Source organism: Lissotriton vulgaris, chromosome 11 (assembly GCF_964263255.1).
Source record: "Lissotriton vulgaris chromosome 11, aLisVul1.2, whole genome shotgun sequence".
NCBI lineage: Eukaryota > Metazoa > Chordata > Amphibia > Caudata > Salamandridae > Lissotriton > Lissotriton vulgaris.
Window position 1 is genome coordinate 596935266 of NC_141699.1, and position 27888 is coordinate 596963153.

The 27888-nt window shown below is 44.9% G+C and overlaps 1 protein-coding gene across 1 annotated transcript in view; it reads left to right on the top strand.

The window, feature by feature from the left end:
• The window catches only part of PIWIL2 (piwi like RNA-mediated gene silencing 2), a 2549426-nt gene that overhangs the window by 1291332 nt on the left and 1230206 nt on the right, over positions 1–27888 (top strand). The window lies entirely within an intron of this gene.

A 27888-nucleotide genomic window follows, 5' to 3' on the forward strand; every position in this document is an offset into this window, starting at 1 on the left:
TCCTCGCCGGAAGAACCCAGAGAGTCCAACTCCCCCCATTCAAATCAGAGGCCACCGAAGTCATCTGTGGTGTACCAGAAGGATCTTCACTCAGCCCCACCCTCTTCAACGTATACATGAGTCCCTTCGCATCCATCGCGCGCCAACACAACCTCAACATCCTCTCCTATGCAGACGACACCCAGCTGATCCTCTCCCTCACCAAAGACCCAAACACCGCCAAAACCAATCTACACGAAGGAATGAAAGAAGTAGCCGAATGGATGAAGAACAGCCGTTTACAACTTAACTCGGACAAAACAGAAGTCCTCATCTTAGGATCATCCCCCTCTGCCTGGGACGACTCATGGTGGCCACCGGCCCTGGGTACAGCACCCATACCAATTTTGGAAAAGGTGATGGACAGAGTTTCTGAATGATGCAGAATACTCCTACCCAGTCAAGAGATCAGGGCTTGATCCATCACCGTTTTTTAGCTCACTGTACCATCCCAGCTTCAGAACCTGGCTATATGCAAATTAGTCTGTTCCTGTCCCAGTGCATGATGGGAACAGGGCAAACCAAACTACCAAGCCAATTCTTTAACTGGGAAGGAGACAAGCTACCGGGGACCGGTTTCTGGCATTTCAGCCTCGTCGGCCCGGCTTGCTTGAATCCTGATGGTGCAATGAGCTAGGGACTCACGTCTGAGTATACCCTCCCACACATAGTGTGGATAAAATCAATTTTGGAAAAGGTGATGGACAGAGTTTCTGAATGATGCAGAATACTCCTACCCAGTCAAGAGATCAGGGCTTGATCCATCACCGTTTTTTAGCTCACTGTACCATCCCAGCTTCAGAACCTGGCTATATGCAAATTAGTCTGTTCCTGTCCCAGTGCATGATGGGAACAGGGCAAACCAAACTACCAAGCCAATTCTTTAACTGGGAAGGAGACAAGCTACCGGGGACCGGTTTCTGGCATTTCAGCCTCGTCGGCCCGGCTTGCTTGAATCCTGATGGTGCAATGAGCTAGGGACTCACGTCTGAGTATACCCTCCCACACATAGTGTGGATAAAATCAATTTTGGAAAAGGTGATGGACAGAGTTTCTGAATGATGCAGAATACTCCTACCCAGTCAAGAGATCAGGGCTTGATCCATCACCGTTTTTTAGCTCACTGTACCATCCCAGCTTCAGAACCTGGCTATATGCAAATTAGTCTGTTCCTGTCCCAGTGCATGATGGGAACAGGGCAAACCAAACTACCAAGCCAATTCTTTAACTGGGAAGGAGACAAGCTACCGGGGACCGGTTTCTGGCATTTCAGCCTCGTCGGCCCGGCTTGCTTGAATCCTGATGGTGCAATGAGCTAGGGACTCACGTCTGAGTATACCCTCCCACACATAGTGTGGATAAAATCAATTTTGGAAAAGGTGATGGACAGAGTTTCTGAATGATGCAGAATACTCCTACCCAGTCAAGAGATCAGGGCTTGATCCATCACCGTTTTTTAGCTCACTGTACCATCCCAGCTTCAGAACCTGGCTATATGCAAATTAGTCTGTTCCTGTCCCAGTGCATGATGGGAACAGGGCAAACCAAACTACCAAGCCAATTCTTTAACTGGGAAGGAGACAAGCTACCGGGGACCGGTTTCTGGCATTTCAGCCTCGTCGGCCCGGCTTGCTTGAATCCTGATGGTGCAATGAGCTAGGGACTCACGTCTGAGTATACCCTCCCACACATAGTGTGGATAAAACACAGCACCCATACCTACAGATCACGCACGTAACCTGGGCTTCATCCTAGACTCCTCCCTCTCGATGACCAGACAAGTCAACGCCGTCTCATCTTCATGCTTCAACATCCTACGCATACTCAAAAAAATCTTCCGCTGGATCCCCACCGAAACAAGAAAGACAGTCACCCACGCACTGGTCACCAGCCGATTAGATTATGGAAATACCCTTTACTCCGGGACCACAGCCAAACTACAGAAAAAACTCCCAACGCATCCAAAACGCCTCAGCCAGACTCATACTGGACATTCCCCGTCATGCTCACATTTCCGGTCACCTGAAGGATCTCCACTTGCTCCCCGTCAACAAGAGAATAACGTTCTGTCTCCTCACCCACGCACACAAGGCCCTCTACGACCTAGGACCCGAATGCCTCAACACATGACTGTCCTTCTACACACCCACCCGCCAACTACGATCATCCAATCAAGCCCTCGCCGCAATTCCGCGCATCCACAGATCCACCATGGGAGGAAGATCCTTCTCCTACTTAGTGGCCAAAACCTGGAATTCTCTCCCCTCTCACCTCCGACTTACACAGAACCACCTCTCCTTCAGAAAGCAACTAAAAACCTGGCTATTCGATAAGTAATGCACCCACCCTCCCTCAAGCGCCTTGAGACCTTCTGGGTGAGTAGTGCGCTATACAAATTCCTGAACTTGAACTTGCTCGGTGCCGGGCTGGTGGGAGTCACGACGCCCTAATTGGCCAGGAGGTGCTCACTATAGTACCAGTGGACCCTAAGGTGGCGGGCAGTGTGCGGCGCAAAAGCACGATGGTGCGCCCAGAAAACCGCCAGCCGAAAATACATTTTGAAGGCGCAAGGAAGGGATCAAAGACGGTACCGGCCGAGCCGGGGCCTAGTGGAGCGGACCTCGCTGCCGCAGCCTCCCCCTCTAAAGAGCTAGATATGCACCGCCTCCTTCAGGAGATGCGACAAGGATTCGCCACAGTGGTGGAGAAAGTGGACAGGATGTCCTCTAGGTTGGATGCCCTTGTGCATAAAGTAGACCAGCATGAGGAGCGGATAACGACGACGGAACAACGGATCTCGGACAATGATGACATCACCGCCTCCCACACATCTCTACTAGCCCACATGGATAATCTACTGCGAGTTATAGCAGCTAAAAACGAGGATTTGGAATCCCGTAGCAGACGCAACAACATTCGCTTAATGGGCATTCCGGAATCTACGAACACAGGCAGGATGGAACTGTATGTGGAGAAACTCCTCAGAGCATCGGTAGGGGAGGATGCCTTCTCACCACAGTTCATTGTCGAAAGGGCGCATAGATCGTTGGCCCCCGTCCCTAAACCCGGAGCGCCGCCAAGGCCAATTATCGCTCGCCTGTTGAATTATAGCGATCGAGATTTCGCATTGAGAGCAGCCCGAACCAAACCGAATCTGCACTACAATGGTGTCACCTTTTCTATCTATCCAGATTTCACTCCCCTAGTGCAGGAGGAAAGACGCAAATTCCTGAATGTTAAAAAGAAACTGCGTGAGGCCCAACTAGACTATGCTCTGCTCTACCCGGCAAAGCTGTGGGTGATGCACCAAGGGAAGCAGCGATTTTTCACTAATCCACAAAAAGCAGATTACCTAAAGGCGGTCCGCCAAGCACAGAGAGAAGGTCGGGGTGGCAATGCAGACCTTGAGGACGATCCACCTTTGGCGGATGACGATAATTGATGCGACGCAACCCTAATGAAACACACTGCTCAGGCTATGTCCGGATGGGTTTGACCTGTGAGATACTGTGCCAGATAGTTCACACACCTTATTGAAGCTTGGGACTAATTGACTCATCCAGTGGTAAAGTATTCCAGGGACCACTATCCCTGCCCTGCCCTGGCCTCCGCCGAGGGTGGTACAGTACGTGAGGCTATCGGAGGGAAAAGTGGCTGTGCGCTCTTGATGTTGTTTCCCCCAAGGGTATACCCCTATCATGGACGCAAGTTGTGGAAGTTGTGGGGGGGGGGGAGGGTAGGGGCGGGAACAGGGGGCTGCTGGCATGATTGGGATGCAATAGTGGGAGGGGGGACGAGTTCTTTTGGTGAGAGAATCTTGTTTTACTGGGTGGAGGGGCGGTTGGTTGGTCATTGTGGTGTTCGGTATCACCTGAGAAGAGATGGTTCTATAGCATTTACTATGGCATGCTACATTTCTATGATGTACCCTAGCTTATGGCGGGTCCGGGGTCTGACGCACGATTGAGTTGTATGTCATGGAACATACGGGGTCTTAACAATGCTAAAAAGTGTCGTAATGTGATTGCATACTTAGACCGCCATCAAGTTCAGGTAGCCATGTTACAGGAAACACACATCACCGCTCGCACGAACTACCTTTGCAAGCAAATGGGCAAGCGCCTGCGTGTTTTCGTCTTATTCTACTTATGCAAGAGGTGTTGCTATCCTGATCAGACGTACTGTGCCATTTCAAATGTGTGGTGTGCTGTCAGATACAGAGGGACGCTTTGCCCTGATGTGGGGACGCCTAGCCCGTTACACCATCACGTTGGTAAACTGTTATGCACCTAACGTGGACATGCCATTATTTTTTGCCACACTTTGGGGCAAAATTCTGGACGTGGGATCCCGACACGTTATTTGGGGAGGAGACTTTAACTTAGCATTGGTGCCTTAACTGGATAGGGCGGACAGAGTGACCCATTATAAACCTAGGTCCAGGGAGGTCCTAGAGGACGTGATCTCAGAGGGTGGTCTGGTGGATAGCTGGCGCTCCTTACATCCTGTCCAGAAGGAGGGCACACATTTTACATCGCTGACAGGCACTTGGGCACGATTGGACTGCATTCTCACGTCTAGAGAGATTTGCGCAGGGGTGACTGGGGTGGTGAACCTTCCGAGGACGTACTCTGATCATAGCCCGGTTTTACACCTACAGGTGCCTGGATTGGACAACGCTAGACCACACTGGAGGCTGCAGCCAGCTGCCTTGCTGGACACCGTATTTCGCACTGAACTTGGTGAGGAAATTGCCGCTTTTTTTCCTAGAAACAAGGGATCAGTAGACTCGGTCGAACACATGGGAGGCATTCAAGGTTACGAATAGGGAATATTGCAAATCGAAAAGCTTCGGGGTTCTGCGCGACATTCAACGCACAATCCGCACACTTGATAGGGAACTGAAAGACTTGGAAGCTCGTATGGTAGAGGGGGATGGTACTGACACCCATGCAGAGTTTAGAGATAAACTGTCAAGATACGAGGATGAAGCAAACAGGGAAGCCAAGTTTAAAGGGAAACACTGGCAGGCACGAAAATACTGTGAGTGAGACAGACCAGGTAAGGCCCTGGCGGTGTTGACGCGCACTTCGCACACTCATAATACGATCCTGGAGGTTATAGGCGAGCAGGGACAAATAGTCAGAGACCAGGATGACCTACTAACCGCTTTCATGTCCCATTATCGTACGCTGTATACCACGGCAACAACCGCAGACGTCCCATATAATGACTTCCTTGGAGATGTGGCACTTTGGTGGCTCAGTGATGGCGACAGGGCTTTCCTAGCCGTCTCTTTTGATTTGGATGAAATCAGCGATACTAATATGTCCCTCAAAAATGGTGGCACTTTGGTGGCGACAGGGCTTTCCTATCCGCCTCTTTTGATTTGGATGAAATCAGCGATGCTAATATGTCCCTCAAAAATGGAAAAGTGCCCGGTTTAGACGGGATCCCTGCCGAGTTTTATAAAGCATACATAGACATTATGGCCCCTGTCCTCCGCGAGGTCTTTGAGGAATCACTAGTCGACGGAATCCTCCCTTGCTCAATGTACGAGGTTGTAATTACTTCACTACTAAAACCTGGTAAGAGCCCCAGCGCCTGTGACTCCTACCGCCCGTTTTCGCTCTTGAATTGTGATGTTAAAATACTGGCTAAGGTGTTGGCTACCAGGCTGTCTCTTCTGATGACCTGGATAGTTCTACCTGACCAGTCTGGTTTTGTCTCGGGTCGATCCACCTCCCATAACCTACGCACATTATTTTCTCTGCTTCGTACAGTGCACCCTGATCTCCCAGTTGCAGCAGTGTTTTTAGACGCCACTAAAGCCTTCGATTCGGTCTAATGGCCGTACTTGTTTACCGTCTTAGCGCGCATGGGATTCCCCAAATGATTCATTTCCTGGGTCCAATTGCTGTATACGCAACCGACAGCGAAGGTCCTGATTAACCGCCACCTTTCACCCCCTATTGCAATTTCTAGGGGCACCCGAAAGGGATGCCCGTTATCCCCTCTTCTTTTCGCGATAGTGGTCGAGCCACTGGCCTGTCGGCTCAGTCAGTTGCACCATGAAGGCGCGGTTCGCTGCTTCCAGCGCCAGATCGATGTATCCTTATATGCCGACGATATGACGCTATTTGTCAAATATCCGGCCGTAACTTGAATCCCTTGCTCAGGGAATTCGTTGTCTTTGGTAGATTGTCTGATGTACACATAAACGGGGCCAAGCCACAATTTTACCCACTCACTGATGCGGTCGCTGATTTTTCCCTTGACTTTCCTTTAGAGTGGTGCCGCTCGGACTTGCGATACCTGGGTATTCAAATTTCACGTGATAAAGATGAAACATTGCGACTAAATTACGATGTGGTGGTCACAAAGCTTACTGCATCGGTGGATCTTTGGATCACCCTTCCCCTCTCCATGGCGAGGAGGGCATTGCTTATCAAAATGGTGGTATTACCCCGTTTTTTGTACCTTTTCCTTAATATCCCTTATTACCCGGGTGCTTTTTTCTTTAAAACATTGAGGTCGTAGCTATGTCGCTTATTCTGGGGGGGGTAAGCGCCCGCGGTTGAGGTGGTCAATGCTGATTCAACCAAACGATAAGGGGGGGTTTCGATATTCCTGACTTTGAGGCCTATTACTTATGTGCTCAGGCGCATTATGTCTATCATTGGATAATTCCCACTCCATTCATGCCCAAATTGGCGGTTGAAGACTGGATGGCGAACCCCCTCCCCCTCAATGGGCTCCTACACTGCCCAGCGACGTCCATAGAGACACCGCATACTTCGGTTGCATGCACTATAGATGCCTGGTGCCATCTGACTAAGAAACTGGACTGCGACTTGCTATATTCTCCCCGGTTACCATTGGCATACCACCCTAAGCTTGAACTCCTAAAGGAACTTGACTTCCGATTGCTCTGTAAGCACTTGCAAGTCACCTGTTGGGGCGACCTCTTCTCCGCTGGCCAGTTTAAAACTGCGGAATTGTTCTTCACTTCTCAGGACCGCACCCCACTTGATATGTTTTACTACCTACGACTGCGTCAGGGGATGAAGGAAATCCTACCTGACTATCCCAGTGAACCTGAGGTCCTAGCTCCACTCCACTTCATGTAGTGCTCGCGGGACGGCTCACATCTGGTGTCTGGCATGTATCGCCATGTCAGGGCGTGCAGTCCGGGACCGGAGGACTCAGCCCGATTGCATTGGACTACTGAACTGGCAACTGAGATCACTGACGAGCAGTGGCTATATTGCTGTAACCTCATGCCTCGAATATCGGCCAGTAGTAGGCTCAAGATGCTTCACTACAGGTTCTTGCAGCGACTGTACTACACCCCGGTAAAAAAAATCAGGTTTTGCTTGTCTAATGACGATAAATGTGAATGCTGCCGCGCGGAACATGCAGGGTTCCTGCATCTTGCCGGGGAATGTCCCCTTGTTCAAACCTACTGGCAGCAGGTGCATAGCGCCCTCGAATCTATGGTTGGTGAATCCATCAATCCTGCTCCGTTACTAATGCTCCTGGGGCACACTTCACACATTCCTAAGACCTACAGGAAATTTTTAGATATTGCACTGCTACTTGCAAAACGGCGCGTTGCAAGCAGATGGGGTCGTGGTAGAGCCCCGAAGTTTAAGGACTGGCTCGCAGATATGACTCATTGTCAGGAACAATACGCAATTTTTACTGAATTACTCCCAATTTCTAGCAAGCCTAAAGACATTTCCCCCTAGTTGGATACCTACTGGTCCAGATAGATGGGGATGAAGGCCCGGATGCGGGCGGTGCACGGAGTGACAGTGATAGCCAGGCGAAATGTATCTAACCATACGGGCAGAACCACCAATCGGTGACTTAAGATTCTGATAATTTGTTACACATGTGAATATATGCCCACCGACTAACATGGCTTACCTCTATCCACTGTTCGATATGCATAAAACACCAGATACCACTTATTACATTCCCTTGTGTTGAGCTGAGGGGCGGCTTTCTCTTACTACACACTGGCACTGTGACACTATCCCTGATTGACACACGATGTATTCATTCTGATGACCATCTACCGCTGTTGTTATGCTGTTGAACTGCCATGTACTGTCTATGATGTATGTTCCAGGTGTTACTCTACTGAACCGAAAAACCAACCCTTGTATTGTTCTGTGTTGAAAAATCAATAAACAGAGTTGAAAAAAAAAAAGTTGCCAGTTGCCTCTAAGGGAAAAGAGCTCTGCGATTTCAATGTGATCTATCAATAAAAATGTGTTAAAAAAAAAAGTTGCTATTCTTTATTAAATAGAATGATTGCAGATGAAATATGGTTACTGATGTCAGTGAAAAAGAGGCGGATTATAGCATGTGGTACTTGGTCTTAAATGTGGTAACCTTCATAAAGCCAATACGGCGGCTTGATTTAAAGGGACACCTACCTGTATTCTAATGTGCTATCTGGTGTAGGTGGGGGTTCTGTGATGTTTACGGGTAAAATGTGAGGCAGAGTATATGCATTTGTAAATTACCGCATATTATAAATGTACTTAACCTTCTCTAAAGGAAAAAGCACAGACTGGAAAATCATTTATTGAGTGTTATTGTTGTGTGCCAGCGAATGATGATTACTAGTCCTAAACCCCTCTCAGAGTAAGCCTTGGACTTCTCTGCTTCGCTACCCTGAGAGATTCGAGCGCTACAATGGGGTGCTTGGTTCCCAGTGAGGGGATAATGGTGGGCCTATTACTTGCGAAGGCCTCCCATCTTGCACAACTAATAGCCCATTTCCTTACGCCAGTTATTCGCCTTCTTGAAATGATGGCCTTATGCATAGCCATAGTCCCCTATGGCAGGTTGCACATGCGTCCACTCCAGCAGTACCTGTCAGCAGACCACTCTTACCCAGTCCAAAGATCAAGGCTTGATCCATCACCGTTATTTATCTCACTGCACCATCCCAGCTCAGAACCTGGCTATATGCAAATCAGTCTGTCCCTGGCCCAGTGCATCATGGGAACAGGTCAGACTAAACTACCAAGCCAATTCTTCACCAGAAAGGAGACAAGCTACCGGGGACCGGTTTCTGGCATTTCAGCCGTCTTCGGCCCGGCTTGCTTGATTCCTGATGGTGCAGTGAGAAAGGGACTCATGTCTGAGTATACCCTGCCACACTTATAGTGGCCAAAAACCATTCAGAAAGGGGGGTGAGCTAAAAAACGGTGTTGGATCTAGCCCTGATCTCTTGACTGGGTGAGAATATTCTGCTTAATTCAGAAACTCTGTCCATCACCACCCCTTGTTGTTAAATATTTTGTCCACCCTAAGCGTGGAAGGGTATACTCAGATGTGAGTCCCTTGCTCATTGCACCATCAGGATTCAAGCAAGCTGGGCCGACGACGGCTGAAATGCCAGAAACCGGTCCCCGGAAGCTTGTTTCCTTCCCAGTGTAAGAATTGGCTTGGTAGTTTGGTTTGCCCTGTTCCCATCATGCACTGGGACAGGAACAGACTAATTTGCATATAGCCAGGTTCTGAGCTGGGATGGTGCAGTGAGCTAAAAAACGGTGTTGGATCTAGCCCTGATCTCTTGACTGGGTGAGAGTATTCTACTTAATTCAGAAACTCTGTCCATCACCACCCCTTGTTGTTAAATCTCTCCCATCCATACATCAGAAATGGTAGAGCTTCTATTACTTTCCTGATCAACAGATTTCCATTTTAAGTGGGCTAAAGGTTGATTACCCAGGATCTTTGACCTGAGCGTACCCTTTGCTTATGTTTTTGTCATTTGTTCTTCCTGTTATAGCTGCACAAAATGTAGTAACTTGTGAAGCAGAATGCCATATTGCTAGTCCAGCAGTTGCTTATTAGTGTCATTTTTTTTTGCTCCTGTGGAGTGGAATGGCATGCTTTTTTAGCCACTACAATCTTTTTCTTGAAAAATAATCATTGTAGATAGCTGTAGGTTTCCGTCTTAGTCTCGTCTGTAGATTTACATGTTATTTGACTATTGCCCCACCTCAAGATAGCAATGCTTAATATGAAAACACATTTAATTTTATGTCTATGTGGAAAATTTAGTTTTAGCTTATTTTTACTTTCACTATGCATTGATCCCCCCTCCAACACCTCCACTCTTTTGATTCTTTGTGTTTGTTTGTTTGTTTGTTTTCTATAAAAGCTCTTCTTCTGGCTTTGGATCTTGGAGGCGTCTATCTTCCAGAGGAGAAAAATTAATGTTCGAGGCATATGAGTTGCAGATCACACACTATGCATAGATTTATACTCTGCACCTGAGCACACCCAATCACTATATCTATAATCCAGTTTATCTGTCACTCACAAAGAAATCAACATATAAATAAGTCCTTCCAGAATGAAATTCAATTTCCCACAGTTGTCAATCAGGGGAAGTGATCAAGTCACACTCTTCAATCAGATCTGTGTGTTTTTTATTTTCCAATCAAATAAATGTTGATACAGCAGCAGCCGACACTCGTTTCTCCCACAGGGCTTTTTCAAGGCTGCAACAGAATATGTGTACACTTGTTTTAGACAATGCACTGCCATTGTTTCACAATGTGTATACAAACTAATCACCTTTTCACTTCAAACCAATTGTTCAACAAAATGAACCCCCGTGAATTATTGTGTTGAACTTTTTTATTAAAGCTTTTGAGATGAAAATACAAATGCAATAATAAAGCAGGATAACATTTTTGATAAATGAAAAATAGTACCAATGAGTAAAAGAGTAACATAAGGTGTAATGAATATGAGGACGCAAAAATATCATATATTCCATAATCCTAAATATAATGATAATGAGGAGATTACAGAATAAGTACGTTATAGAAGAAGAATGAATGAAAGGAAAAAAGAGAAAATTGAAGAAAAGAAAGAGGAAAAGAAAAAGAAAGAATAAGAAAGAGCCCCAGAGCAACAAGAGTATATAGGAAGAGAAGGAAGGGGAAAAGAATTTATAGCTGAGTGATTCGAAAAAGGGAACCTAAAAGAATAGAATTAGGAAGGGATAACATTCAAAGGAGAAGTGGAAACAGGGTCACTATTCACAGTGGCTTCCAGGAAAGGGGACCATACCTGGAGAAAAATGGAAGCTTGATCCTGCAAATTATAACTTGTACGTTCATGTAGAGCTGTTTGCATCATCGCCACCAACCACTCTTCCTGCGAAGGAGACAGAGGAGATTTCCAGTGTCGCAGTATACAAATTTTGGCTGTGGCTAGAGCAGTATGAAGAAGACTAATTTGTGGTGTAGAAAGCTTCGGAAGGCTACGAAAATCATGTAAACTAATATTTAGAGAAGTAAGGGGTAGAGGAAGTGACATGGTATTAGCCAATGTCTTCCTTACAAAAAGACAAAAGGGTCTCGTACGGGGACATTCACCGATAATATGCGTAATATCACAACCAGAAGCTGAACACCTCCAACACAAAGTATGTGATAGTAGCTTAGCATGATGCAATTTAACTGGAGACCAGTGCCATTCATGTATAATTTTAAAAATGCAAAATTTAAGACTGGCTTCCCGAACTCCCTTATGTAACCCTTCTAATAGTTGATCCCATTGAGTATTAGAATACACAACTGATAAACGAGATTGCCATTTCAGCTGGAGAGCTTGTGAAAGAGGCTGCGAAAATAGAGGATGCAAGAAAGTCTTATAAAGACCAGAAGTCACACCTTTAAGATTTCCCCATAACTGTAGATAGGACAAAATAGGATATACAGATATCAAGTCAGGTGGAGGACCTAAATGTTTTGTGATAGCTTGTTGAAGCTGAATGTATTTACAGGATTGTGTGGATGGCAGATGAAACTCCTCACAGAGTTGAGAAAAAGATTTAAAAGTGTCATTATGAAACAGTTGATCTATAGTCTGAATACCAGCTTCCTGCCACACAGGCCAGGACAAAGTGCGACCACTAACAAGAACAGCAGAATTAAGCCATAAAGGAGCTTTGATATGAATACGCGAATTAGATTTAAGTATAGGATGACTTATTTGCCAAGATTTATACATAGCAGATAAGATAGGGTTTTTAGGATCAGAAGGACTGACCCCGTTGCCATATAGAAGGGACAAATCAAGACCAGAATCTAATAAGTGACGTTCAAGTGGGACCCATTGAGGTATGTCTTTAGACTTAGGCAGAAAAAAATGTAAGTTGCGAAAGATGAAGAGCAAGTGAGTAGTGTTCGATAGAGGAGAGACCCAAACCCCCCTGTAATTGATGAGATTTTAATTTTGCGAAGGTAAGACGCGGTTTAGCCGTGCCCCAGACAAAGAGTTTTATTTTGGAGTTAATGGATCTAAGAGTGGTTAGGGGAATGTGAAAAGGAAGCATACCTAAAACATAAAGAAATCGAGGAAGGGTAACCATCTTGACCGCCTGGACCCGTCCCCATAAGGATAAACCCGAAGCCTTCCATTTATCAAAGTCTCTTAGCATTTGCGCGATTAAAGGAGTAAAATTGTCTGTGATTATATTATCCAACCCTCTATTAATTAAAATTCCTAAATACTTAAGCCGGGATGATTGCCAATGAAAAGGGAAACCCGAAATTACAGCTTTTGTAGTACCTATGGACATGGGTAATGCTTCACTTTTATCCCAATTTATCTTGTACCCGGAAAAGGAAGAGAAATCATTGATGATGTGAAGGAGAGCAGGAAGAGAACGGGGAAGATCAGAAAGTGTGAGGAGAATATGAACTGCATATAAATAAATTTTAGAGTGACCCATTGGAAGAGGGACGCCTACCACTCCAGCAGACTGACGTATCGCAGCAGCCAAAGGTTCCATTGCAAGAAGGAAAAGAAGCGGGGAAAGTGGACAGCCTTGACTAGTACCTAGTCTAATTGGAAATGGAGTAGATAGGAAATCGCCGCAATTGACCTGGGTCGATGAGTTATCGTAAAGCAGTCGCACTTTATCTATAAACTGGTCGCCTAGCCCAAACCTTTGCATGATAGTAAAAAGGTACTCCCACTCAATGCGATCAAATGCTTTTTCAGCATCCAGAGCAAGAAGTAGTGCATCATCAGTAAGATGTTTAGCTGACCATAAAGCATGAGATAAAGTGCGTAAATGGTTCCGATATGACCTACCTGGAACAAAACCTACCTGCGAATTATGAATTAAAGAAGGTAAAACTCTACGAAGACGTGATGCAAGAATGCTAGCAAGTATCTTAACATCAGAATTTAAAAGAGATATGGGCCTATAACTACTGCATAACAAAGGATCCTTACCAGGTTTTGGTAAAATAGCTATAACGGCCTTGTTGGAAAGTGGTCCGAGTGAAGATTCTTCCACTGCTTCCCCAAATGCAGCATGTAAAGTCTCAATCATACTCTGACCGGTCCATTTAAAAAATTCAGGAGGAAAACCATCATCACCCGGAGCTTTATGATATGGCAAGGCAGCTATAGCTGAAGAAATGTCATCCTTCGTAATAACACCATCCAGTAGGGCTCTACCTTCATCAGAGAGTTTTGGAAGATGAACTGCATCTAAAAATTTGGACATCTCAAGTGTGTCTATGTGTGCCTGGAGAGTAAAGAGATCTATAAAATGAGGCAAATTCCTCAACTATTTCCTGTGGCCGAGTAAGTACATCGCCACCACCCGACTTGATAGCTGGGATTGCCATAGCTGCCTCCCTCTGTCTCAATTGTGCCGCCAATAACCGACCAGCCTTTTCCCTCTGTTCATAATGACGTCCTTTCATCTTTTGCAAGGCATATTCGGCTTTAGAGGTAAAGAGACTATTAAGAGACATTCACGCTTGCTCCAATAATTTACGAGCCTGAAGGGATGGGTTTGAAAGGTATGATTGAGAAAGTCGGCGAATGTCTTCCTCCAGAGCAGCCTGCTTAGCAGCGTTTTCCTTATTGCGAGAAGCAGCGTCCCGCATGAGTTGACCTCTAATTGTTGCCTTAGCCGCTGCCCAAACCATTCTCTTAGAAGAGACTGAGTTATTATTAATAACAAGGTAATCTTGGAGATGCGATTGTAAAAGAAGTTTACCTGCTGATGCTCTATATTTGGCTAAATTCAAGCGCCATGGTTTACGTCCTGGTCTGGAGAGACCCAAATCGAGAAATAAGAGAACAGGGGAATGGTCAGAAATGGCTGCTTCCAAGATTTGTGACTGTGTAACCAATTGGACTGCCTGTTGCGAAAGAAGAAAATAATTGAGACGCGAGAATGTGCAGTGTGTAGAAGAAAACTACCTATATTCTTTGTCCTGAGGGTGACTCAGCCTCCAATGATCAACAAGACCAGTATCAGCAAGAATGTCCTGTAAAATGGCTTTATCTAGCGCATTAACGGTATCAAAGCAGCCTGTCCTGTCAAGGGCAGGGTCTGGAGCCAGATTCCAGTCTCCTCCAATGAGAAACAGGGAGGCATTTATTTCTGTGAAAAGGCGGTTCAGTCGAAGAAAAATAATTTTTTTGGAGCCTAATGGAGCATAAACAGAACCAAGACAAATAAAAGAGTTCCCAATTTTCAACTTGACAAACACATATCGACCGTCCGGATCAGACCATGTTTTGAGAATTGTGAAGGGAAGTGACATTCGAAAAAGGATGGCTACCCCGCACTTACGAACAGGGTTAGGGTTGGTGGGATCATGCTTGGAAACACTACTATGAATCACTTTACCAACCCAATCTCTGCTGAGTTTACTAGATTCAGTATCATCTAAAAGCGTTTCTCGCAATAAAGCAACGTCCACATGCTTAGAACGCAAGTATGTAAGGACTTTTTTACGCTTGATATAATGAGTGAGGCCATGAACATTCCAGGAAATCACCGACAGCGAATGAGGAGAGGACATGATACGAAAATTCAAGAAGTAGATATAAAAGAGGAGAAAAAAGAAGACAGAAGGAAGAGAAGAAAGATGTTACTCTGGGAATCAACAGACAAAGTGTGTAGAAGGTGGAAAAAACTAATAAAAAGAAGAAAAGAAAGAAGAGAAGAAAGGGAAAAAGCGGAGAAAAGAAAATACAAAAGTAATTTAGAAAAGCAAAGTGAGTATCTGAGAGAGACAAAGCAGGTAGAAATAGAAGAAAAACAAGTAGTAAAGATGGAGAGAAAATAAAATAAGAAAAGAGAAAAAGAACCTAGACTGTTAACTACGGGTCTAGGCGCACTGAAAGCAGCGCCAAGGGGTAACCAAACCCCCTCCGAGGAAAGAAGAATGGGGATCTAGGGAGCAAAGGATAATATGGAATATATGAGACACAATAGAGTAGAATAACATTATCAAAAATGGTAAGAAAACATGAGATACAATCGTGAAACACAGCCAGTGGATAAAGAAAATCATTAAAGACGTGGTGCGGTTACCATACGATAATAAAAGATGAGTAAAATATAGTGAAACATGAAAGATAAGATATAGGAAGGAACAGAGCCGACAATGCCAAATAGAGAAAGGAAAAGAAGTAGTAAGCAAAGGAAGAAAAAAAGGGGGCGGGGGTAAGCACATATAAGAAAACATGGGAGTAGAAATAGAGACCGCTTAAATTTAAGTAGGTAGAACAATTTAGTAAAAATACATCATGCAAAAACAGAGTATCTGATTAAGTAAATGAACAGTATTAAGCTGAACAACATTAACCTCCACATTGAGAAGGGAATGAACAGGAAGAGAGCCCCCATGTAATAGGTAATACATATGTAGCATATAATGAGCAAGGCCTAAAATGGGTAAATACTCCTAGAAAGCCTATAAAAATGCAAAATTTTGAAAACATACAAGATAACAGTAAGACATAAAGCAGAAAATAAAGCAGAAAGCCAAAGTGACCATATTATATAATACTATAAATCCTTAGGTAACTAAGTGAACAGTTAGAGCATCACTGATAACAAGAATTGTCATAAAGGAATCAGTCAGCATCTGAAGACTTTTTAAGAGGTGATCTAGACTTATCCCTTTGTGGCGTGGTAGTGGGGCAGGAGACTGAATGCAGAGCTGAGGCCTTATCATCCTGAGAGTGAGGCAGACGGGTGACATCCCTACCACGTTGCTGAGGATCATCAGATAGTCTCAAAGGAGACGCTGTAAGATTTGCAGACGATACCTTGGACTGAGAAATCTGAGCACAGAAACAAGATTGAGTTTCCATGTCATCAGACATGATAGTTTCCAGAAATTGCTGGAGAAGAATCGGATCGTAGAAGTCTTTGGAATCTCCATTCCTGGTACTACGAAAACGTGTGGGTTCGAATAAGCCATACTTGATGTCCATTTGACGCAACTGAGGTCGTAGAGAGAGAAACGCCTTCTGTCTTTTCTTTTTTCTCTCTACAGAAGTCTGCCGCCATATGAACAGTATGGCCTTAAAATAGGAAGGAGCCACTGACAATATCTGTCGAGTGTGCCCTTGTCGAAGAAAACAGGCAATAATTGTCCTAGGTCATATAGAAGCAGCAGAGCGTGTAGGAACTAGTCTATGAGCGTGTTGTATTTCCAGAGGAGGAGTAAAAGAAATACCAGTCAGAATGGGAAGTCTCATATAGAAAAAGCTTCATGTCTTGCTTTTCAATCTTTTCCGGAAATCAAAAAAAACGAATATTGTCTCTACGACTACGATCCTCCAAGTCCATGATTTTACTATGCAAAAATAATAGATCTTGATCTGAGCCTTGGACAGTATCCAGTCGAGTTTCCATATCCGATATTTTTGAGTCAATAGCATCAATCCATGTATGGAAGGTAGTAAGTTCAGCACAAATAGACTTAGTCTCTGTAGCCAAAGATGTCATGGTGATGTCCAGCCTCTCCAATCTACGATTAACGCCAGAAAGTTCTTGTAGAATACTTTGCATAGTATCTGACAATGACTTGTCACTCTGAGTCGACGCAGCTTGCGACAAGGGGGGCGATGCGTAGCCATTTCCTTTCACCATTGGATTAGAATTCTGTTTCACCACTTCATTAAAAAGTGGCGGCTTGGGTCCATGACCCCATTTCTGTTATTGGACATTGTAGCGCACCGTTGTAGCGGTGTTCTACAAAAGCGAATTGATAAAAGATTGGAATGTGAGGCAATGATGAAACCAAGGGCACGTCAAATAACCAAGATCAAAAAACGTATATGCAATAAAATAGTGACCAGCATATGCAGCATATAGAAAATGCATCAAATTGAAGAATCACTATAACATTACCACAGAACAGCAAGCATTGCGATATAAGACAGGTTCAATACCAGAGCAGCATTGTGAATGAAATTTCAGCCCTTTTTGTTTTTCTCTTGTTTCCTCCTTTAAAAGCATTACTGACAAAGAGTCATATTAGGAGAACAGGGTGAAGTATTGAAAGTGGAAGAAAAGTGACAAATATGATGGGGTCAATTAATTCTGTCCCAAATGTCACATAAAGCGGCAAAATAAAAGCACCTAAGCCAATTGTATAAAGTCAAGGAGAAAAATGGAGCAGTACTCCTGCAAGTGAATCTGCAAGCACTGTTATTTGTGTGAAAAATGCCCTCAAAGTATATCACCAGCAATGTTGAGGTGAACCCCTCCTAGCTGAGCCTGGAGAGGGCGCCGTATATTGCTAATACAGGCGGACAATTACAGGCAAAAAGCAGTCTGCAGCCGCAATGAAGCGCGCCCCCACCGTCTGAGGAGGCGCGGCCTAGAATCCGAAGAGGCGCGGCCCTGTATTAGCGAGGGCGTCGCCTTTGTTGAGGAGAGGCGCGGCTTCAGGAGTGCGCGAATGCCGGGGCGTGCACTGGAAGAACCGGCCACCTCACCGTCATGCCGTTTCAACAGGAGCAGGCGCCGCTAGCCACAGGGAGAAACCACCGGCGCAACCCTCATATTCTCCGGAGTCCTCCGAGCACCAAAGAGATGACCCACGCGAACAGGTAGGGCAGAGAAGCTCGTCAGGGGTCCGTTCCTCGGCGCAGCTCCCCTAGCAGGAGACCACGCCCCCTCAACCGCCCGTGAGTTTTAAAAAACAGTATTCACTATTTTAACATTACTACATTTAGAAAATGCTGAAAAAAGGATTTAAAAAAAATATATATTTTTTATAATAAGTCATTTCAGAAGATGAGGTACAACTAAACCTCATACAGAACCTCCATAGTATAAATGATGTATGCACAAATGAAATGTAAAACTATTGGCTTAGATAACTTGAAACTCTCTCTCATCCAGCACTTGAGCCTATACTTTGATATACGAAACCTTATAGTCCTTAATTTATGTTGGTGGATCGGGGAGGGGCGATACATAGTTCTTGCCAGCCCGTCTCGTAGTTTTTTGGAGACCGCTATGTGCACGGGCACTTCAACATTGGTCATTTCTCAATACGACCCGAAAATAGAAGTAGGCGCTTTGCTAATAACACCTTACAACATAAGATTCGTATTTCTATCCAAAATAAAATGGTGTCATCAATAAGGTAAACAAGACAAATATAGCGTTACATAAAAAGAAATATACACTGCTTTCGACACCATTTATGTAAAAATATCATGACAATAATTAATCTTTGCCAACTACAAAATGGTGGCTATTGTAGTCAAATAATAAGGGAGTTTGTTTCTGCGAGTCCGTACTCTCTGTTTAGCTCTGCTTCCGGGGCCTGGTGAGTTTAAATAAATGGCGGCATCACGGATGCTGTGCTTACTTTGCCAATGGATTACACGGATACATATCGTGAGAGATACCGACATACTCAAAGGTAGGTTCGTGAACATGTAATAGAAACAGAATAGGCTGGTTTCCTTTTAAATTTAGTAATAGCGGCTCAGCGGGCGGGGAGCTCATCGGGCAGAGGACTGTTTCTGCGTCTTTTGAAACGAATACTTTTTGCATTTTTTTTCCATGCACCCGCCCTCGTTGCACCATCAGATGTTGTCCCAAGGCTGCAGGATGTATCAGGATCGGGCACAGGGACGCAACTAGGAAAGTCGCTTGATATACTCGAAAGTACTTGATTGATGGAATACAAAGAGGACGGTTACTTTCCTTTTGGGGTAAGGTCCTGAAGAATTCTTTTTAATTAGATAATAACTTAGTTTTATAACCGTACTCCCCGTTTTTATAGCGAACAACAGATTTGGAATAGTGGAAATTCTCCATCCGTCTTTTATATGGGAGTTACAATGGTTTTAAAAAAAAGAAGTTTTGAATTGAAGTTTAGAAATAAGAGAGGTACGGATTTAAGTTCACAATAAAACTGCAAGTCAATCCAGAAACTCGTTAATCTGTGTATATCAATGCTGATGAATTGCGGATATCATAGAATGCAATAGATTATGATTACGGACTCACACAATTTCCCTCTGCAGAAATATAGAGAGTGATCATACTTACATCACCTCAATTTATCTGCTTTCATCATTGGACAAAGACCGTCTAAGGTCTAAATACCACTTGGACAACTTTAGAGAGGAAACAAATTCTCTGATTAAGCTCACTAGCCTAAGGTGAGATTATGGATGAGCCACTTAAAACGAATTATGCACATGGTGATGGTTGCTTGGGTGATGCATGATAGGACCATCTTATATACACATGGGGCATGATGTATTTTTGTATCATCCTCATGATGGGAACCTACTTTAAGTTCCCTAAGGGAAGGAAACATAGACACTCTCTCCACCAACATAAATGGGACTTCTGCGTGAGGTTTAGTCGTACCTTATCTTCTGAAATGACTGTTATTGTAAAAAATATATTTTTTAAAAAAAATCCTTTTTTTAACATTTTCTAAATGTAGTAATGTTAAAATAGTGAATACTGTTTTTTAAAATTCATGGGGGTTCATTTTGTTGAACAATTGGTTTGAAGTGAAAAGGTGATTCGTTTGTATACACATTGTGAAACAATGGCAGTGCATTGTCTAAAACAAGTGTACACATATTCTGTTGCAGCCTTGAAAAAGCCCTGTGGGCGAAACGCACGTCGGCTGCTGCTGTATCAACAGTTATTTGATTGGAAAATAAAAAACACAGATCTGATTGAAGAGTGTGACTTGATCACTTCCCCTGATTGACAACTGTGGGAAATTGAATTTCATTCTGGAAGGACTTATTTATATGTTGATATCTTTGTGCGTGACAGATAAACTGGATTATAGATATAGTGATTGGGTGTGCTCAGGTGCAGAGTCTAAATTTATTGCCCAGGGTTCTTTGAATCTGTGGACGGAGCAACACTCCTGTGGGTTGGTGTTTGACACCTTAGAAAGCACCCCGTACTGAGTGTATTTAAAACTAAGGAATCTCTTTTATTCATGAAAGTAAGTAGATGTGCGGATTGTTTTGGGCAAACCCACGTTTGTGTTCCACTATGCATAGATCACCATCTGGTGTTGGGCCCAGATGTTTGCAGTTTGTTATTGTCTTGGAACAAGTCTTCAGAAGTCACGAGATAGGTGACTTCTCCTTTGGACAATAGTGTGCATGGACATCGACTCCATCTTCAGATTGTTTTGTTCTGCCATCAGGCTTAGATGCGTTCGACGCGTTTCAGTTCAGTGTAGTTACCAATCTAACTTTCGACACGCAATCCTTACCCTCTCTTCAGTATTGTTTTCTACAGCGTTTCCCTTTCGACGCGCATCTCTGCAAGCTTCTACTTTGGTTCTGGTTGTCGAAGCAGGCCTTTGGGCCTATCTGCGCCATCAGGCCTTTTGGCTCATGGAGAGGACTCCCTTCAAAAAGTGTCCTCAGTGTGGATCCAAATTTCCACACGCTGATCTTCATGAGGTGTGTAACCTCTGCCTTTCACCTGAGCACGAGGCCAAAGACTGTCCAGCTTGTGCCTCTTTCCGTTCCAAGAAAACCATAAGAGATCGTCGTGCTTGAAGAAGCATGGCTCGATCATCGACATCAATACCAGACGTCCTCTTCCAGGAGGGCATCCATGAGCAGGAGCGGATGGAAGAAGGCGCCTTTAGCGCCTCCGAAGCCGAAGAATCCAACGTCGAAGACATCACTCCAGGGCAACGGGTCGTAAGTACTGACGTTGACACCTCCCCCCCCACCCATCCATTCAAAGGCTTCAGTAACACCTTTGGGCCTAGGTGCACACTGGGATAAAACTTCCCACTCCCCGCCTTCGGGCCCGGCAAAGAAGTCGACATATACGCTTTCAGGCCACTCTAGATCGAGCCAGCCTACCGTTGGTGCCAAAACCCCATACTAGGCACCAACAACAAAAGAGAAACCGAAAGAGAAACTATTCTCTTCGTCTGCACCGAAGCCCGGTTCCACATCGGACATTCGGCACCAAAACCTAAAGACACTGAAGCTTTGGATCCGAAAAAATCATCGGAAACAACCGGTTCAGAAAACCACTAGTAATCAACCTCCGGATCTGAAAAAATCATTGGAACCGAAAAAACAACCGGTTCCGAAGACACCTGGCACACACACTTCGGATCTGAAAAAATCATCGGAGCCGACCAAGCAACCTGTGCCAAAGACTCCAAGCAAACCTTCCGAACCCAACAAAACTCCTCAGTCAAAACCTAAGGAGCACAAGACAGCTCCAAAAACTGTCACACAAGCATTCGGACCCGAAAAAATCGGCACGAAACACCATACTTCAGAAGAGGAGCTTTTTCGACCCGATCCTCCACAAAAAACTCTGGAAATAAGCCCAGAAACAGGTCGTCTTAGGATTAGTCTATCCAACAGAAGGAAAATGGACAAACCTACACACCCTCCAATTCCTTCAAAGAAAAAAGACATTGCTACTTCTCCTTTAAGGGTTCCTTCTGCACCTCCTCCTCCACAATACATTTCTCCTATTCCATCTCCAGTACCCACAGAATCTCCTCCACCTCCAGATGAGGATAATACCACTGGTGACGAAGGAGATAATGAACCTCTAAGGGAACCTAGTCCTCATTACACCCCAAATCACCCATGGGAAAATGATGGCACACCAGATGTTCCTAATGTACCACAAGAGGATGTCTACCCATCCCCTTCAGAGGTCACTATAGGTTTCACTCAGCTTCTACACAGGGCTGCAGAATACCACGGGGTAAATTTATATACAGACCCCATGGAAGAAGACTTCCTCAAGGACACTTTTGCAACATCTCAAAGGTCCACTTCCATTCTACCAATGTTAAAAGGGGTAATTAAACACGCTCCTGAAGTCTTTAAAGACCCCATAAGGGCTAGAGTCATTAACCCTAGGCTAGAAAAAAAGTACAAAGCTGCTCCAACTGACCCTGCATACCTTAAAGGACCGCTTCCCTTAGATTCCTTGGTTGTTTTCAACGCCAGAAAAAAGGCTAACTCTCAAACCTCAGGCGATGCTCCAGCGCCTGAGAAGGAGTCAAAACTCTTGGACGCATCTGCCAAAAGAACAGCATCACAAGCAGCCAACATATGGAGGATTGCTAACACACAAGCTTTACTAGCTGGGTACGATAAGGCGCACTACAATGAACTAGAAACACTATTGCAACACCTTCCACATCAATATAAGACAAGAGCCCATGATCTCATACAAGAAAGTAAACTAGTAACCAATACCTCCATTCAGTGCGCTCTAGATGCCACAGACACAGCCTCCCGAGCCATTAATACCAGTGTCCTTTTACGCAGTCGTGACTCGCTAAGGATTTCAGGGTTCAAACCCTAGGTTCAGACTACCATACTGAACCAGCCCTTTGACCAAGAACACTTATTTGGACCTACGGTGGATTCATCTTTAGAAAAGATGAAAAAAGATACTGATACTGCCAAATCAATGGGAGCGTTGCAATCACAAGTTCCCAGAAGTTATTTTAGTCGCTCCTCTTATAGGGGCGCCTCTAGAGGCTTTAACACGGATAACTCCTCCACTTACTATAAAAGTCCCACATAGACCTCCTCTCCCAGAGGCTATTACAGAGGAGGCTGCAGGGGCAATAACAACAAAGGTAGAGGCAAAACTACCAGTACCCAAACTGCTACCGCCTCCAAACAATGACTTCCCATCGCTTCCCCTGGACCATTATACTCGGGTTTGGGGAAGATTAACCCAGTTCCTACCTGCCTGGAACACGATCACCACGGACAGGTGGGTGAGACAAATCATCCAATACGGTTATTGCCTGGAGCTCACTTCCACTTCCCCCAACATACCATCCAATGTCAACAGAACATTTAACGCTTCTAAAACAAGAGGTGCTTTCCTTACTGCACAAACATGCAATAGAACCAGTTCCCCTTCACCATCAAAACACAGGAGTTTACTCCCTGTATTTTCTGATCCCAATAAAGGATGGAACCCTGCGACCCATCTTAGACCTCAGAGCAATAAACCTATACATACTATCGGACCATTTTCATATGGTCACTCTTCAACAGGTCCTTCCCCTACTCAAACCAGCTAATTTCCTTGCCACTTTAGATCTCAAGGACACCTAGTTCCACATTCCCATTCACCATGCTCAAAGGAAATATTTTCAATTTGTAGTGGACGGTCAGCATTACCAATTCAAGGTTCTCCCATTCGGAGTTACCACAGCACCCAGAGTATTCACAAAATGTCTAGCAGTGGTAGCAACCCACTTAAGAAGACAACAAATTCACGTCTTCCCATACTTGGACGACTGGCTCATAAAAGCCAAGTCACATATCCAGTGTGTAAATCAAACACACACCACAATCCAACTACTTCAGACTTAGGGTTTACAATAAATCTCACAAAGTCTCACCTCCAACCATCCTGCATCCAACAATATCTAGGTGCGACAGTAGACCCCTCAAAAGGCCTTGCATATCCCAATCCAGCCAGGATAGCAATTATGCAGGCCCTTATAACAAAATTCCAACCGCAACACTCACTGCCAGCTCGAGTGTTTATGCAACTAATAGGGATGATGGCCTCTTGCATATTCATAGTACCTCACGCAAGACTCACGATGCGCCCCTTGCAGGAATGCTTAACAAGTCAGTGAAACCAAGCTCAATGTCAGTTAACAGATCTGGTGTTGGTGGACGGCCGCACACATAGCTCTCTGCAGTGGTGGAACACCCAAAACCTTTCCAAAGGACGACCGTTCCCAGAGCCGTTCCACAAATCGTGTTCACAGCAGATGCATCGCTCACCCGCTGGGGAGCTTATCTACTATATCACACCATACAGGGGAGGTGGACACTGCAACAGAAGCTACTCCACATCAATCATTTGGAGCTACTAGCAATATTTCTGGCATTAAAAGGTTTCCAGAATTACATATCAAACAAATCTGTTTTAGTCCGGACGGACAATATAACAGCAATGCAGTGTATACAAAAACAAGGGGGAACACACTCTACTGCTCTCTCAACTAGCTCAGAGCATATGGAGAAGGGCAATCCCTCAAAACATATTCATTTTAGCCCAACATCTTCCAGGAATACAGAATCAGATGGCAGATCTGTTAAGTCATCAGACACAACAGATTCAAGAGTGGGAGCTTCATCCACGGGTCCTTCAACTGTTTTTAGGTCTCGCCTAGCAGCGCGCATGCGCTGCGTAGGCAAAAGACCTTTAGCAATCGCTTTGGCTTTTCAGCCAAAAACGTGCACGTGTTCCATTGCCTTCAATGGCAACGCGTGCACGTGTGGCGATTCACTTGCAGGAGCGTGCAGCGCCATATGGTAGCAATTATCGCTCCTGGCGCTGCTCGCTCTCGCAAGTGAAACGCTTCGCTTGTTACAGAAAGGTTAGGGGGTGTAATATTGAAAGAAATGTAACACCAGCGCCCTCTTGTGGCAATGTGAAGTAAAGAAACACAATCCACGTCTTTCTCTGGCTCGTACTGTGATACAGGTGGAAAAAATTACCCAAGGGTGAGTCACATTCAAAACATGCATACACAACCACGAGCCTCCACATCAACACATCCAGTGTGAAGAGGTGCCAAGAGCAAACAGGACCGATTTAAACCCCACATCACCAATGCTGCACGGTTAGTAAACCCTGATCACCTACCACAGCGTCAAAGCAACAACTAACTCCAAGGAGACAGAGGCTGAACTTAACCTCGAAAAAGAAACCAAGGCGTCGATTGGTCGGACCAGGAAGGAGCATCACTGGCCCCTTTGGGGAACCAAGTCAGCAAATAGGGAGAGGTGACTGATTCGGCTAGACTGACAGCCGAGGAGGAACCACCGGCAAAAATCTGTAACCAGTAAATCTGAGGTGAATAACACCGCCACCTGTCTGCTAGTTACGGGGCCAGGTAACAACATTATGCCTGCCTCTGTAAAAACACACCAATGTAAAGTGAGAAGTAGGACTTTAAGGGCCAAACCCTTCACTGCATCCATCTGCGACTTCCGGCCAAACAGCTGTGTTTATTATGTCGGAACATCCAACAAGAGCGATTCTGAGAATGCACATTACACACAGTTAAAAAAAAGTGCAAGTTTCCATGTCAGAAAGTTCTCCAGCACCCTTGGAAGTAGGAAGCAAGGGGTCAATTTATGTCAAAAGTATTTCCCATTGCCTCTTCTACCTCAGGAAACCGGCACTGCTGGAAGCTTACTTAATTTCCATGTAATTGTCTTTTAGGCCTCAATTTAAGGTCAAACTTTCATAGGGGACTCTTGGAAGGAGCTGTATACTACGCAACTCAACATCACACCTGGACACTGCAGAAGGCTTTATACAAGCTCACTGTCTAGGAAACAGAGCTTCAAAGGTAATTTTTTCCTCCGCCTGTTTTTATATTGAAAGTTCAGTGACTTGATTTGTTCTGCATACTTGCAAGACTCGCATCTGGTTACACAGGCTTATAGATAGGAAGCCAGCTCTGTGGTCAGCTGGTTTCTAGAGATTTTCTCTCTTCCCCTTGTGCGGCTTCTCTTCTCACATCCCCTCTCCCCAGCTCTCTGTGTTGCTGTTTCCCCCTCTCTCTTTTCCCACCAGATCTGTTCCACACAGCTTTTTGTTCCTCCATTTTTTATGTCGCTACTGGATTGGGTGGTATCTCTGGATGTCAAAGATACCGATTTCCATCTTTCGTTTCTTCCGGCACACAGGCTCTACCCCTGTTTCATGATGGTGTTCAGGGGCTGCCAAATTGTTGTGCTGCTTTTTGGTCTCATGACTGTTCTGCAAGGACTCGTCAAGGTGTGGCTGTGGTGGCGAACTTACTCAGGTCGATGTATTTTAGTGTTTAGAATTTAAGATGTGTTTTCCCCGCTCTGGCTTCAGACAATTTGGCGTCCTCCATCATATTTCAGTAGTCTAATTTAATCCCAACTCAAAGGCTAACATTTGTCAGAAAAACATTAGACACTAACTGTATGAAGTTTTTCCCTGTCTCAGAGGATCTTAAACATTCTGTATATGATCCCAATGCTCCACACTTTGGTACTGATTCAAGATCTGAAAGTACTCTGCCTTTTGCGTTTTAATGCCTTATGAATCCTTCTGGTGCCACAAGCACTGTGGCAGATTACATTTTCCAATGGTCCTAAAGACCTCAATGGTTTGTTCCAGCATCAGTTGAGCGTCTCAGTTAACATGGAAATCTTTGTTTCCATTTGCGCAGATTTGTATTAAAAATATACCTCTCGGTCATCACAGTGGGTCCCACTGCTATCCTGTGCATATGCAGGCTACTGTTACCAATGCCTACTTGTTTGGTTTGGGCTCTCAACAGTGTGCTGGACCTGTGGCCCTTGCACTACTACAACACAACGAACGATTAGGAATGGATTCCTCGAACCTGTACTGGAAGACTGTCCATTTGAGGGTCTGAAATGGGGAATTTTTCTTGTGGCTGCTCTTCTGGTGGCAGATTTGTGCCTGTCCCGCCCAGGTGAATCCCTACTGAGAACTCTACCCTAAAGTGAAATATTTGTTCTCCCAGTTGTGGCTGCCCTTCGCCAGCCTCTTTTCCAAAGCTCTTGGCTGGAAAGGCCCTTTGTACTGCACGCTGCATTTCCACCTCGCAGTTCTCTTGGACACCTTCAGTTTGATTAGGCCACAGGCCTTTGTGTTTCCCTTGGTTCTCTAAATATCGAGTGCTCTGCAGTTTTAAGTGTATTAGTGCACGGTGGACCACACATTTTCATCCTCGCCAGGCTGTATGGATGGAGAGAATAGGCCAGGTCTGCTTTCTCAGCAGATGGCTTATCTGTCCATACAAAGCTAATAGGATGCTTTAATGCTCATACCAAATGTAGTGCACGTCATTCTGGGTGCCCTAAATCCCACCAAACGCCTGTTTATGCTGGCCACTGGGACAAGATAGTCTCTTGGTGCCAGTGCCTGCTTGGACCCTTTTAGGTTTTATCCATTAAGTGTTCTACATTATGTGCTGTCACTTGTTCACCAAGGTGTGGTGGTTTCTACCCTTGTGAAGTGCCTGGTTGCACTGTCTGCCACCTTGTGTCTTCCTGACCAAGGTTATTTGTTCAGATGACCCTTGGTGGTTTATTTCTTGAAAGGTTTGCAGTATGTTTCCACCTGCTCCTATTCCAGTTTGGTTCAGACGTTCCTCCTGGTCTCACTGTTAGAACTAATGTATAGTTTTTAGGTCGAGCCTAGCGGCAGAGCGCATGTGCCACTCGATCTGTGAGGCATGCAGTAGTAGAGTATGGTGTGTCGGCCTCACCTACTCTCCACCTGTACTTTTCATTGGCTGGTGTCATTGTCCTTGGTAAAGGCTGGCTTCTGATTCATTATGAGGCGTTAGTCGCTCCTTGTTACGGCCCATGAGGACTCTATGTTTTACTGTGTCCTAACTCGGGAGCATTCATTACCAGTTCCGAGAACTATTTACTTCATTAAGGGACACAGCACGCACGGGGTGCCAGCTTGTAATGGCG